This window comes from Propithecus coquereli, unplaced genomic scaffold (assembly GCF_000956105.1).
Source record: "Propithecus coquereli isolate 6110/MARCELLA unplaced genomic scaffold, Pcoq_1.0 Scaffold61, whole genome shotgun sequence".
Classification (NCBI taxonomy): domain Eukaryota; kingdom Metazoa; phylum Chordata; class Mammalia; order Primates; family Indriidae; genus Propithecus; species Propithecus coquereli.
Window position 1 is genome coordinate 7,583,858 of NW_012152063.1, and position 14,184 is coordinate 7,598,041.

The window sequence follows — 14,184 nt, forward strand, 5'->3', positions numbered from 1 at the left end:
TGTGTTTCTCACACTGGCACACAGTATTCGAACTGACTGAATCTTGCCTCCATCGCAAGTTTCTTAATCTCCCTATGCCTCAGTTTCCTCATCTATAAAAGGAGATTATGATTATGGTACCCACCTCACAGGCTTCTGGTGAGGTTGGTTAATAGGTACAAAGTGCTTTGAACAGTAGAGGATGCACAATAAGTGCTCAGTAAACATTAGCCTTATTAATAACCCCCCCTTTATCCACGAAGGATACATTTCAAGACCCCCAGTGTATGCCTGGAACCACAGATATACTGAACCCCATAGATATGGTTTTTCCATATACATACACACTCATGATGAAGTTATAAATTGGGCACAGTAAGAAATTAGCAATAACTAATAAAATAGAACAATTATAACAACATCCTGTAATAAAAGATAGGTGAATGTGATCTCTCTCTCTCTGGAAATATCTTATTGTACTGTACTCAACTATTTTCAGACCTCTGTTGACCACAGGTAACTGAATCCATGGAAAGCAAAACTGCAGCTAAAGGGGACTACTGCATTGTTATTGTCATTACTAATATTAAGCACAGTTCCTTATCTGGCTTTTTATTCTGAGCACGAAGTACAGTGTCTGGGACACAGGAAGTGCTTAGGAAAAGTTTGCCAGACAGACGGATGAATGAGGATGAGCTATTACCGTGCGGGAGCTCTACATTTTCATCTCTGTTCAGTACAAACCTAGCACCTAATAATTCTCAGGAAATGCTTGTTGCATTTTCAATGTGGGGCACACAGGAAGTTTCCTGCATTTATTCTGTACAGCACAGGAAGCTTTGGAGGAACATAGAACACAAAAGTAGTGATAGCACTGAGGGAGTTGGAGTGATGCTTAAGAAACTCTGGGAGATGGAGGGACCAACTTGTGACGCTGGGAACATTTTTTAACTTTTCTGGGTCTCAGAGCTCTCCTCTATCAAATGGGGCTAAGATTAGCCTCTGGGTCCTAAGAGAACTAAGTCAGACAATGCTACAAAGTGCACAGTTCAGAGCCCGGCCACATGTCAAGTATGGCTGACACACACCCCCTGCACATGAGGCCTGAGGGCTGGCCGGGAAGGGGGCGCCTGGCTTTATGAGACAATAGCCAAGAGCCCAGGGGCCCGTCTTTCCATCCCCAGTCTCTTCATGTACGTTTGTGTGTATGTGTGTGTGTGTGTGTGTGTGTGTGTGTATTTATATATATGTATTCCTTAACCAAAGGCATCTCTTTCTTGTCTCCTCTTGCCTGTGACCCAGGAAAAATCTAGATAAGTTCCTGCTTCTATAACCAGAACTTCTCCATTTGTCATAAGAGAGGCATTTCTCCAGAACTTTTCAAACAAGTCCAGACAAGTCGTCTCCTTCGGGAGACTTGGGAATGAAAACTGGGCATTTTCCACTGGCTCCCTCTCCCCAGCTTCCTCCCCTGGACCCGCTCCAAGCCTATGCAAGCGGATGGCCAAAAGGAGCATGACGAATGGTGCCCTGAATCCCAGATGGCATTCATCTTCACACTTGCTCAATATGAGCCAAACTTTTGCCTTCGTGCTTGAAATTCAGAAAATACCCAGCAGTTTATAATTCGTAATCTTTGATCCCCTCTGTGAGGCCTGTGTGATTAATATTTTCTACGTCATGTATTTTCAACTGATTGACTTCTCCAAAAAACTATGGTTATTATTTGAGAGAGAAAAAGTAAGAGAAAATTTTCTTGCACTTGGATGAGAGCAGAGGGGAACGACCTGCATCCTTGGTGCTTTGGAGTGTCTGGATGAGGGGAATTGGGAGAAAGGTGGAGGCAACCGCTTATCTCTTTGCCTCTCAAAGTTAAAAATTGAAAGCTGCTTTAAGTTACAGCTTTAAGGATTTAGGATAGAGTACCGAGCTAAGCAATCAAATTTGTTCTCCTCTCATAACTTTAAAAAGCCAGCTTAAAAGTTCTCAAGCTTAAAATTTAAAAGAGGAAAATAATGAAAATAAATGCATGACATGACAGAGGGGATAATTCCCACATTTTTGGAAATGTTCCCATATTTTCTCCATTCCATCCTATAAATGACAGAGCCATCAAAGGGAAATGCTACTACTTCCACGGTGCTCATTACCTTGTTAATCATTGAGTATCTTTATCCTTTAGTATCGTCATCCTGATTGTAATGAATGAGTTAAAAATCTGTGTGGGTCCTTAGTGATATGTTTGCCATTAGTATATCCACGCACACACACACAGACAGGCAGACACATGTTTAGTGACTAACTCTTTAAGAATAAGTCTAAAAATATCATTTGGAGCAGGAGTTGTTAGGGAGGATGGTAGGAAAAGAACAGGGATTCAGTCAGTCTTGATTCCTACCAAATCTCAGTATGGAGAAGTATGATAAATAAATGTTTGTTGACTGTATGAACAAATGAGATGGTGCGTTTAACCAAAATTACATATTGAACTACAGTGGTAGTGTATAAAATATTAGAGGAAGGAAATTCAAGCAGCCAGGAGAAGACTTCTGCGATGACCCAAGACACTCCGATACGGCCATTCTGTGGGTGGCTGTTGACATTTTGACATTCACACCAATTTTTAATTCCCCAAAACAAACCACTGAACTTACAGCTTCTTTTTATTACCATAATATATGTGCAATAGATATCCTCACCCCATCCCTCACCCACCCCCAGTTAGCTTTACCTGGTTCCTAATCCGTAGTCCATCCCTGGCTCTCATCCCATCCCCCTTAGACTATCTTATATCCTCTTCCCTATTCTTCCAGGTATCCCAACACGAAAAGATTCCTGGTGTCCAAACAGTGTCATCCAGTGTCCTGGCATGGGGCACCAATGGCGTGGGACACCAGGGGTGGTGGCAGTGGGCACACAAGGAAAGGCAGAGTGGGAGGAAGTCAAAAGGAGGAATTCAGGAGACTTGGCAACAGAGTGGGTTAGCAGAAGGGACGCAGAGTGGCACAAAAGGACTTTTTGGTCAGCATATGATGAAAAGAATGAAGACACTGGGGAAGTTGGGAGCAGAAGAGGGTGTGGGCCCAGGAGGAAGAGGATGGGTTTGGACTGGGGCATGCCAAGGTCAGCAGCAACATCAAAGACCTTGGTAGCCTCACGCTGCTGCAGACTAGAGATGGCATTGATGGCACACGATGAGTGGAACGATACATGTTGGGGTTGGGTTCTAGTAGGTCTGAAGAGCAGAGAGAGAAGCCCCCGAAAAGGAGAGCCCCAAATGGGGTCTCTGTCCAGAAGGTTGTAGCAGCCTCGCTTCCACGGACGCCAGGCCACATCGCTGGGTCCGGGCACTGACAAGGCCAAACCCTTCCACTCATGTATCACTGAAGCCTCTCCAGGCTCAAGGGGGAGGACATGGCCAATCTCATAAGCTTGTGTGGCTGAGGCAGTTGTCAGAGCTGTCACGGCGGGAAATGCTCATTATTCTTCTATATCTCACACTTACCCAAATAAAGAACGCCTTAGAATTATTCCCCTGAGAGAAAGTTCTCTCACTTCAGAGAAAACAGGGCCATGATTTGGAAACCTGAAGGCAAGTTTCCTGGGGCCACCGTAACAAAGTATCACAGACTGAGTGGCTTCCACAGAAAATTATTGTTTCACATTTCGGAAGCCAGAAGTTCAAAATCAAGGTATTTGTAGGGTTGGTTCCTTCTGAGGGCCATGAGGGAAGGATTTGCTCTAGGCCTCTGTCTTTGGCTGGTAGATGGCTGTCTTCACGTTCCCACGGTATTCTCCCTGTATCTTCCATCATCTTCTCTCTCTATGTATCTGTGTCCAAATTTCCCCTTTTTACAAGGACTCCAGTCATACTGGGTTAGTGCCCGCTCTCACGGTAACTTGATCACCTCTGTAAAGACCCTATGTACAAATAAGCTCACATTCTGAGGTACTGAGGGTTAGGACTTCTACATCTGAATTTGGGGTGGGGCGAGGGCACAATGTAATCCCTAACAGTAAGTAGGAAGGAAAGAGCAAGCGCATGAGGAACCGCATGTTCCAGAAGAGCTCAGTCGAAGTGTGCAGAGTTGGCAGTCGCTCGCTTAGCCTCAGACCTTCGGAAATCCCCTGCATCTGGTCTTCCCAGTTCTCGTAATTTCATCTCACCAAAAAAAAATTAAAAAGACATCTAAATGCATTCCATGCGTTTCTGGTGACAAGTTCATTCTTCTGTAATGCTAAGCAACATGTTAACTAGGTTTTACCTAAAGTGGTTTAACTGGTTTGGTTAAAATAGGATCTCTGGGGCATTTCACCTATTCCCTGAGCCTAAACAAATCTCATCCAGGTGTTTAAGACATTGCACAATGTTAGAGTATTTGAAGCTCCATCTCCTTGGGACAAGTTAGGTTGGTGATGAAAGTGGTTGGTGACTTTTTCCCCTCTCATCATCATGGTGGAAACTTGTATTCCCCCAAACTGGTTTAAGGGGCCCTACAAAGTGAGGCAGAGTTTGTGCTCAGGACAGATAAACATGGACTCACACACAGATTCTCAAAACACCCCTTTCATGCACCAAGTACTGTGCTAAGGCCCTGGGACTCACTTGAGAGCGGAACAGTCTTTTGGATGGGAGAGGAAAAGTCTCACGTAGATTGTGCAAATCTTTGGACTGGTGGGTTTCCATGCCATACCAGTCGCTAAATATTTTTATATTGCCCTTGCACATGAGCATAGTTTTGGGAGAAAAGTAGAGAGGTGGGGTGGAAGTGGTAACAAATTTAAGCTAAAGAAATGGGCTTGAGATAGGTACAAAGTTTAGAGGATAAGCTTGAGGAAAATGAACCAGGATTCATGTAGCAATTCTCAAACATCTCAGTATCACAACCCCTTACATGCTTAAAAACTATTAAAGAACTTAAAGAGATTTTGTTTATGTGGTTTATATATGTTAGTATTTACTATGTTAGAAATTAAAACTGAGAAATTATTGTGTTCATTCATTTAAAATAATTACAATAAACCCTTTACATTTGAACATAAATAACATTTTCTTGTGTGTGTGTGAAAATTAACCATATTTTCCCCCAAAAAATGAAATAAGAAGACTGGCACCATGTTATATTTTTGGAAACTTATTTAATGTCTGGCCTCAGAGAAGATGGCTAGAATCTCATGTCTATTAATACTTCTATATTCAATCTGTTACTTAGGTTGTCTTGGCTGATGCATGTGAAGAAAATCCAGCCTTACACAGATACGTAGTTGGAAAAGGTCAGACCTGGAAAATTTCCTGAAGAGAACCCAGGGGCCCCCAGGGGTCCTCTGGCCATACTCTGAAAACGGTTAGACTAGTGGTTTTATAATGTTGTTCCATCCTGATTGGATTTCCTTTTTTACCTATAACTGTTAAAAGGAGATTAAAACTTCAAGATTTTAATCCACAATATAACATTTTTAAAAATTGATTTGTGTCATGTGCATATCTATAAGGTCATAAATCTTTCTACCTCTGCATTTGAGAAGTCAGCATTGTTGTAAAAGTCACTACCTTTTAGTTTGTTTGTAATGAGAAAATCAGTTTTAAAAAGGTTAGAAACAAACAGTATTACCCAATATCTATATTTAATCACCAGAAACAGTTCTTTCTTTATGCTTTCAATGTCTGAAGACCCCGGCATTCTTAACTATGTACTGTACTTATAAATAATAGTAAAATATGTATCCCTGAACCATAGGCAATAGGAAGCATTCTGTGCATTTTACTTTGTCATCTTTTTTATCTTGGTCTTTCGAGGAACTATGTCATATGAATCATGATGACTGCTGAAAATGCATAGGAAGATAAAGGGAACAGACTTGTTGCCCAACTGTTTCAAGCCCAACACTGCTTAGCAAACTGTGGCTCCCTGCGCTAACCCAGAGGGCTTGACCCTAACTAGGATCTGGGTATGGACGCAAAAGACTGACATTCAAAAATCTTACCCAAGGTACAGACTCAGTCTCACCTTGAAAACAGTCCATGAATTGTGTTTATAAGCTAGGGGTTTGTAGAATATAATGTACTATGTAATATAGTGAATAGGGTGACAGAGTTTGGTGAGACTAGTCCACAGATGCCAAAAAGGCTGACGAAGCCCACTATGAAGCTCAGTCTCTGGGCCAATGGTTCTAGCCCGGTCTTGGACCCTGGCACCAGAAGGCACTCCCGCACCCCCCTTCCAGCAGGTGGGGCTGACCATATTCACTCTTGAAAATCTCCCTTCTGCCAACCTTGGCCATCCTTTTGCTACCTCCAAAGGTCCCTTTCCCTGAATGCCCAGGGCTTCTGCCTGCCCTTGTCCTATGTCCTATGTCCTATGTCCAGGTCTATGACTCCCCCAAGGATGTCCCCCCATCTCAGATGCCCTCCTCCTCAGCCTAACTCTCCAGTCTGATGCCTCATCTAAGTGTCCCAACAAGATCACTGTCCTATGTATGTTAAACCTTTGAACTTTCAATACACATTTCCTGAGTCCTGTTTTGTCCCTCTCCTCTATACTTGGCCTGGAGTAGAATCAGTGTTCCTGCCACCCCACCTCCTTTGCCAGGGCCATTTGCATCTTTAGTAGTAGACTGAATTGGTGGTCCTTCAGTAAAGCGTCACAAAGAGAAGTGAAAACCCTCAGGTGCCCTGAGGGGAAATGCTGGGGACTGGGGAGAGGTCACGAGGACATTTCTCACTCCCACCCTCAAAGTCAGCTTAAGCTATTCTTGTCACGAGAGAAGGGTCATGCCCCGGGAAACTCAACTTTGGGTCTCTGATTTGGTGTGAATTCCCCTACTCTCTTTGCTAGAAAAGAAGGTGAGCTGTTTTTTTTCTAGATTTATTTGAAGAAAAACCAATACTGACTGATCTTCCAGCTTCCAGTGAGATTTTGTAAAGCATGGTCTACCTGGCATTGTTTCCTCCAGGTCTGCAGATGGGGTCCAGAGAACATGTCAGGAGGGGCTTGCCTATTGAGTGACAATCAATGGGTTTCTGTAACAATGACAAAATGATATTGTGCTCTTACACTTGCTAGGAAAGGAGACATTTCTTTCTGCCTCACGGCAAATTATTCAATCCAGGGCACTAACAGTCAGGCTGAACTTTTTCAATACACTCTCTCCTTTCCTTTGTGGTTTGTTTTTCCTTGGTAATGATTCCATTGCATAGTTTTCTTCCTGGGTTTATGTCTCCCCTGGATGTTATGTAGCAATCCAAAGCCAAGTACAATACTCTGCTGAATCGTAGCAAGGATGGTATTGATCCTCATCTTCATCACGTGCATCAGTAGATAGATGTCCAGACAGATTCCATATGGACTAGGATGGGCTGTCTGGGTTTTCTGGGATGATGGATTGATTTGGACTCTCATTCCTAGAAGGTTTTATAACCCCAGCTATTCCCTAGAGAAGATCTCATGTGCCAGACAAAGGCTGCAGGTGATATTTCATTCTTCGTTTCAGTGTCCCATTAAGTTTAGGCAGACACAGAGAAGAATATAATTATTGGGTTGCATATATGGATTAATCTGTGGATTAGGAATAATAAGACCTAATGATAAAATGTGATATTTTATTTTAAAGTGTAAACACACACACTAATGTTTCATGGAGCAACAGAGGAAAATTTCTTCCAAAAGAGCAAATAAGCTTAGGAAAACCAGACTCATGAATTCCTGCACATTCCTAGCTTTATGACCCCATGGTTTTATTTCGTTAATGTTAACTTTCCACACTTGGCTACCAAAATAGCTTTCCATTCTGAAGTTGTTACAGCAAAGCAAGTAGCTTAAGTTTCCCTCTCACACCTCACCGGATATTAATCTTTCAGAGTGCTTGCCCTCCCTTTTGCAATGTTCCTGATTTTCAAATTTCCGATTGAGAAACTAGCACACACACTGAGGATATCCTGCTTGGTCAGCAGGTCGAGTGCTCTGACTGGCAATTCTCAGGACAGACGTCTCCAGTATTTCCCCGAGTGTTGCTTTGGGGGGCACGCCTGTGCCCTGGTGGTTCTGAGGTTCGTCAGATCCAGATCATTCTACTAATCACGGTCTTGAGCAACAGTTGTCATTCAAATGTTATTCTTTTATGGAATTGCCATGGCCGGGCAATCATTTCTGGTTTAGGAGCACTGGACATTTTTAGATGTGACTCTGTAGGGGTGATACAGTTTTACAGTAGGTTATGCAGCAAAACGTCTTTTACAAGGCCCAGATCTTCAGTGAAGCATCATTACCTTGAGTAGAAACAATTGTGAGCAAGCAGGTGTTGTGGGGAAATGATAATCCCAGCAGGATTTGTTTTCGAACTGTGACTTCTCATAGCACTTCATGAGTGTTTTGTTAATGCCAGAAAATCTGACCTGGAAGAAACATGGGCAGTTTTTCTTAACGCTCACATCATTCAAGGATATTTCTTTATTTGAGGGAGAGAGTTTGTTCCAAATTGGGAAAAATTGAGAGAAGAATTTGTAGGACTTAAGTTCTATTTCTGTTGGTGTCTCATTTATTAATGTGTAAAAAACCACCCTAAAATTTAGTATCTTAAAACAAAAAACATTTTATTGTTCATGATTCTGTGGGTCAGGAATTCAGACAGGGCTCAGCGGGGATGGCTCACCTCTGCCCACATGGTGTTGTCTGGGGCTGGAAGATCCAAGATGGCCTCACTCACGCGCTCAGGGCATTGGTGCTGGCTGACGGCTGGGGCAGCTCCCTTCTCCAAGCGCCTCTCTCTCTCTCCCTCCCTCCCTTGGCTTACTCTCTCTCTCTCTCCCTCTGAGGTCTGTCATCATTCAATAGTCATATTTACATTGAAGTAGCTGGCTCACCAGGGAACTAGAAGTCACACAGTGTCACTTCTCCCACATTTCTATTGATCAAAGTAAATCACAGGATTAACGTAGAATCATGCAGAGGCGAAACAAACTCCACTTCTTGGCTGGAAGAGCAGCACAGCTACACAGGGATTGTTGGTGGCCATTTTTTGCTGAAAAGCTACTGCAGTGGCTGACTCCTAGCTAGCTGCCTCCAAGTTCTTTCCCTGGACAAATATTAGCCAACTGCCTCAAACGAACAGAGTTATCTTATTTTGTGAATTCCCAAATGCCATCAGTTATAAAGTGCACATTATTTTATGCATTGTTTGAAAGGAAGAAGGCCACCAACTAAACCAGGCATGACATCAATTGTTAACATCAATTTTAGAGATATTAAAAGGTGGGAGAAATGTGCATGTTAGAATTAATGAGAAATGGTAATCTTCCAATATAGAACTCAACAGTGTTCTAAGATGAATGGATAAAAATCTGAGGTATAAAATCTAGTCATTCTTTCAATCACTGAGTCCATTAATTGATTATCAGCTTGCAAGGATCTCGTCCTGACTAAGGCACACTTTCTAGCTACTGTCTAATAGAACAAGGGGGACCATCATTTCCCTCCCACCAGTCATCAAACCGTGGGGATACGGAGAACAATTGAGTACCTATAGCTCAAATAGCAAAGCTACACTCTTTTTTGGGAAGTTGATCCCCCCTTCTGGGTGTTTTGCACCACTCAGCTCAACCAATACCCCTTGACCCTCTCTACTGGTTCCTTTAATTCACTCACTGTTTTTCACCGTTGAATAAGTTCTCAATTCTTTCACAGTGGCTTCCTAGATGATATGGTTTCTAGGAATATACTAAGTCATAAAAGCAGGGATTACCATATTTCTAAATATAACCAATGCATATTGGGTTCCTATCGTGTGTCATACAATGTGCTAGATGCTGGGAACACAATGGCCAAAAAGACAGATGTGGGGCCTGCTCTTTATTAACTTGCAGTATGATGAGGGAGGCAGGCAATGAATAAGTAAAAATTAACATTTTATATAATGAGAGAGAGAGCCTGTGAGTGTTATGGAAGAAATAAAACAGGTGATGAGGAATACTAAGAGGAACTCCTTTAGACAGAGGTGGTGGTAGAAGTGTCAGATTTCAGTCTGAAATGTGGGTTCTTGGCACTCTCATGGCCAAAGAATGATCAGATGCACCAAAGGAAGGCCAGCATGAGGTTTATTGAGGAGAAAAAGATAGGATTATAGGGCAAGAGCAAGATATAGGTTTACAAAGCGTGATACATATGCCACAGATGACAACCAGACCCACTGTCACAGCAAAGAGAGAACAAAAGGAAGGGTAAAAAAAAGGGGGTTGGTTATGATCCTCAGTCTTGTTTCCTAGTGCCTGGATTGGGACCTCCCTGTGGCTCAGACATCATCACGGAACCACTTTGATTGGACAGTTGGCAGTTACATTACTATGCGTGCGGGATGCTCTAGGTCAATTTCCGGACTCTATGGTACCTATGCTGCTTGGCCTGTGGACTAGAGAATCCTCTGCATTCCTTTGCAGCTGGCACACCAAGTTCTGATTGGCAGATTCATAGGGTATTCCCTTCTCCTCCAGGTATGGCAGTAGCTCAGGGCAGGATTAAGGTGGGGCAGGACCAAGATGGGGACCTGGGGCCCACCCTTGTCCTTCTTCCCAAGTGGGGCAATTGCACCAAGGCAAGACACCCACTTGTGTCCCTAGGAGACCTGGAATCCTCACTATCTACCCAACAGAAGGGCATTCTGAAGAAGGGATGTTTAAGCAGAGATCTAAAGATCAAAAACAATGAACCATGCAAAAATGCAGGGAAGGTGCTCACAGCACGTACAAAGTTGCTGAGGTGGGAAAGAGATTGGCATATTCTTAGAAGTGAAAGTGGACTGGTATCATGGGAGCACAATGAGTAATTCCCCTAGAGAACCATAAAACACACCTAGAGACGCCTGCTTAAATTTCTGCTATGTTCCACACAGGCAAAACAAACAATCAAAAAAATCTTTAAAAAAGTAAAACAACAACAAAAAACTAGACCCAGAAATTTTGTAAGCCTATCAACATCTCTGTGAAGGAAAAAATGGGCCCTATAGTGGGGTTTTAAACCCTCTTCCTAGCCACATGTTGAGAATGTTTCTTGGATTTATGGGAGTGTATTCATTAAGTCATTGTTTCCTAAATGTTAGTAATGAAGGAACACTTTAAAAATAGGAACACTTTTTAAAAATAAACACTTTTAAATATTATAAATCATTGGTGTTGGTATAAATCACTTTAATTATAATGTTTCTTTAAGATCAATGAAGTGTAAATGCCTTATAAACACAGCTCTTATGCAAATATAAGAACAAATTTATAAATCAAATACAAACTAACCTGCCAAACCAACAAAATGAAAATTATCAATATTAACATAGAGTAATAGATAATGTTATTTGCTTCCAATAACTTGCTGATGTTTGGTTTAATAGTACAAAATGTACTTGACATATTTAATTTTAATTGTTGCAAATTCTGGCCATCATTTGAACCATTGTTATCATAATTAATGCTTTTCTTTTTTAAAAATAAGCTTTCTTTTAACAACAGATCCATTATCTTGAAAGGGCAATTAGCACACTCCAAAATGTAACACTGAAAATTTAAAAATACTGTTTAATAAAAAAATTCTTTGTTTCTCACTACTGCATTTATGGCTAACTAATCATTGCTAATTTGTATATACGAAGGCAGGATTTCACCACAAAGCCATTGACTTTGTGAATTTGTGCTGAGGGCCAGCTCTGCTTTTCAGTCTTTATAGCTTCACGTGGCATTGGTCCAGGCTGTTCATTCTCCCACTACCTTTCTCTCTGGAATGACCACAAAACCTCAGCGTGTACGCTGTAATGTAATTTGGCTTTCTTTGACACTAACCTGACCATATAGTCAATGCAAGTGCCCCTCTGGAATGCATGGGGTACTTCAATAAAAGGAAGTGGTCCAGGGATTCCAGAATGTGTTTTATTACTTTAATATTATTATAAGTAGGAAAATACAAACATTCTAGATTCCTATAGATTGTGTGAACTCAGAGAATATTTCAGAAGACTCCAGGGTGAGAAACAGGGCACACATTTGGGTCATCTGAACTGCTGTATAGCATCAGGAACAATCAGCCCAATGTGAACACAGCCAGATAGTGCATCACAGAGGCCCAGCAGGGGGCATCTACCTGGTTTAGAAAGAACATGAATAAGGAAACTTTAAAATATACATATATGAGTTTATGCAATAACTAACAATAACATAATAATAATGGTGAACACTTGTCTGCAGTACCTGCTTAACATCAGGCATTTTGTGAAGCAATTAATAACTATTAATCATGATTAAAATATGTGGTTCATTTATTAGCTACCACAGACATACCCAGTAGAATAACTTGATCCTTTCTCAAATGCCATCTAGAACTAGGTTACTTAAAACACACACACACACACACAGGAAGGCAATTTGTTTCTAATTTAACACCATCATGTCTAATACTCTAAACAAAAATGTCTGAGGAGAAATTTTCTAACCAGTTTTCAGACCCAATCTCTCCTTGAGTTCCAGATTTGATATCAGCACACATTTCAAACTCACGTGGTCAGCGATAGATGGCGTCCAAAGATAGCTGTCAACAGCACCTTTTTTCCTTGCTCCTCATCTAGAGGTGAAGCCTTCCTCCCCTCTCCCTGAATAGGGGCTGGCCTCCGGGACTTGTCTGACCAGTACAATACAGCAGAAGCGACTCTGGGCACTTGTCAGGCTGGGTCATAAGAATGTTTGGAACTTCCACCTGACTCTCTTGGAATGCAACTGCTTGGGACACTCCCTCTTGGAACTCAGCTGCCCTGCTGTAGGAAGGCCAAGCAGCATGTGTTGTACTGCACTGACAGCCCCCGCTGAGCACCCAGCAGACAGCCAGCAGTAACTGCCGGCCACATGAGCAGCCCCAGATGTCTCACTGCAACTGCAAGACAAAAACAACCGAGAATCACCCAGCTGAGCCCAGCCAGCCTACAGAAACGTGAAAGATAATAAATTGTAGCTTTAAGTCATTAAGTGTTGGGGTGGTTTGTTACACAGCAATAGGACATCATACGGGTGTCTCGACCAAATCCTTCATTTCCCCCTCACAAAATCTGCTCCTCACTCTGTGTATCCCACCTCAGGAAAAACCTTCAACTTGATCAGATCAAAAATCTTGGAGTCATCCTTGATCTTTTCTTTTTCTCAAATGCCACATTCAATCCATTCACATAACCTGTTGGCCCAATCTCCAAGTCATATCCTGAATTTCTTCATTTATTACTTCTTGTATGAACTGACCATCCTGGCCCTCCCTGGGGACTCATGTGGTGCCCAGGGATGCACAGCAATGCAGGACAGACCCAGAGAAGTGAGTGAGAGAGCTCTCAAACTCCCTCTGGTACAAGGATTCTTGTTCTTTTGGTGTTTGCTCCTTTATCCTGTAAACACTTGGACTTTAAGGATGTGTTACTAGCATGGAGTCATTTGCAGTCAGCACAGGAAGCACCAACAGAAGCTACCTAAATCTCTTCTGGAAGCCAGAAGCTCCCAAAAAAGATGTGCTTCAAATCTGTGGGATGGACACATCCTAACCAAGCTGGCTCTGCCCACACACCACAAGGACCTGGGGAAACCACGTGTAGGAGGAAAGCAGCTGTAACCCTGTAGGTGTTTCAAAGCTTTCTGAAAGCCCAGAAGGGCAGCGTATTATCAGTATTTACCTAGCACAACAAAGGCAAAAACCATATTCATGAATATATTCAGCACTTGGGGCTGTCAGAAGAGCTAGGCACATGACTAAATATGTTCAGCAATGATTTCCCTACATCATTAAGCAGGGTTTGTTTCTGTTTTATTTTTTTTTCCTTCCTATTGCCAAGTGGGCATTCATTTTTGTTTTTAATTCCTATTTCCTTCAAACAGCTGTCACATTGAAGGAAATACACACTGCAGTTATAATCACCTCTTTCTGCATTATGAACTACTATGGAAAATTTTCCTATGTTTATTTTCTCTAGAATTCCTAAATTCCTATAGATCATGCTCCTAATAAGAATTTCAATTGGTAGGATTTTCTGTGAAGATTCAGAGATGTGGGCCACCAGCTAAGAAGAGAAAGTAAATGCAATTTCCACAACCATTGAAGTCTGCTTTATACTTCACACATGTGTTAGCCAGTGGCCCACTCTAAGCTCTGATCTATCACTTTCTTTTTTCAAAAAGAATGAGAATTGCTTAACTAAAGG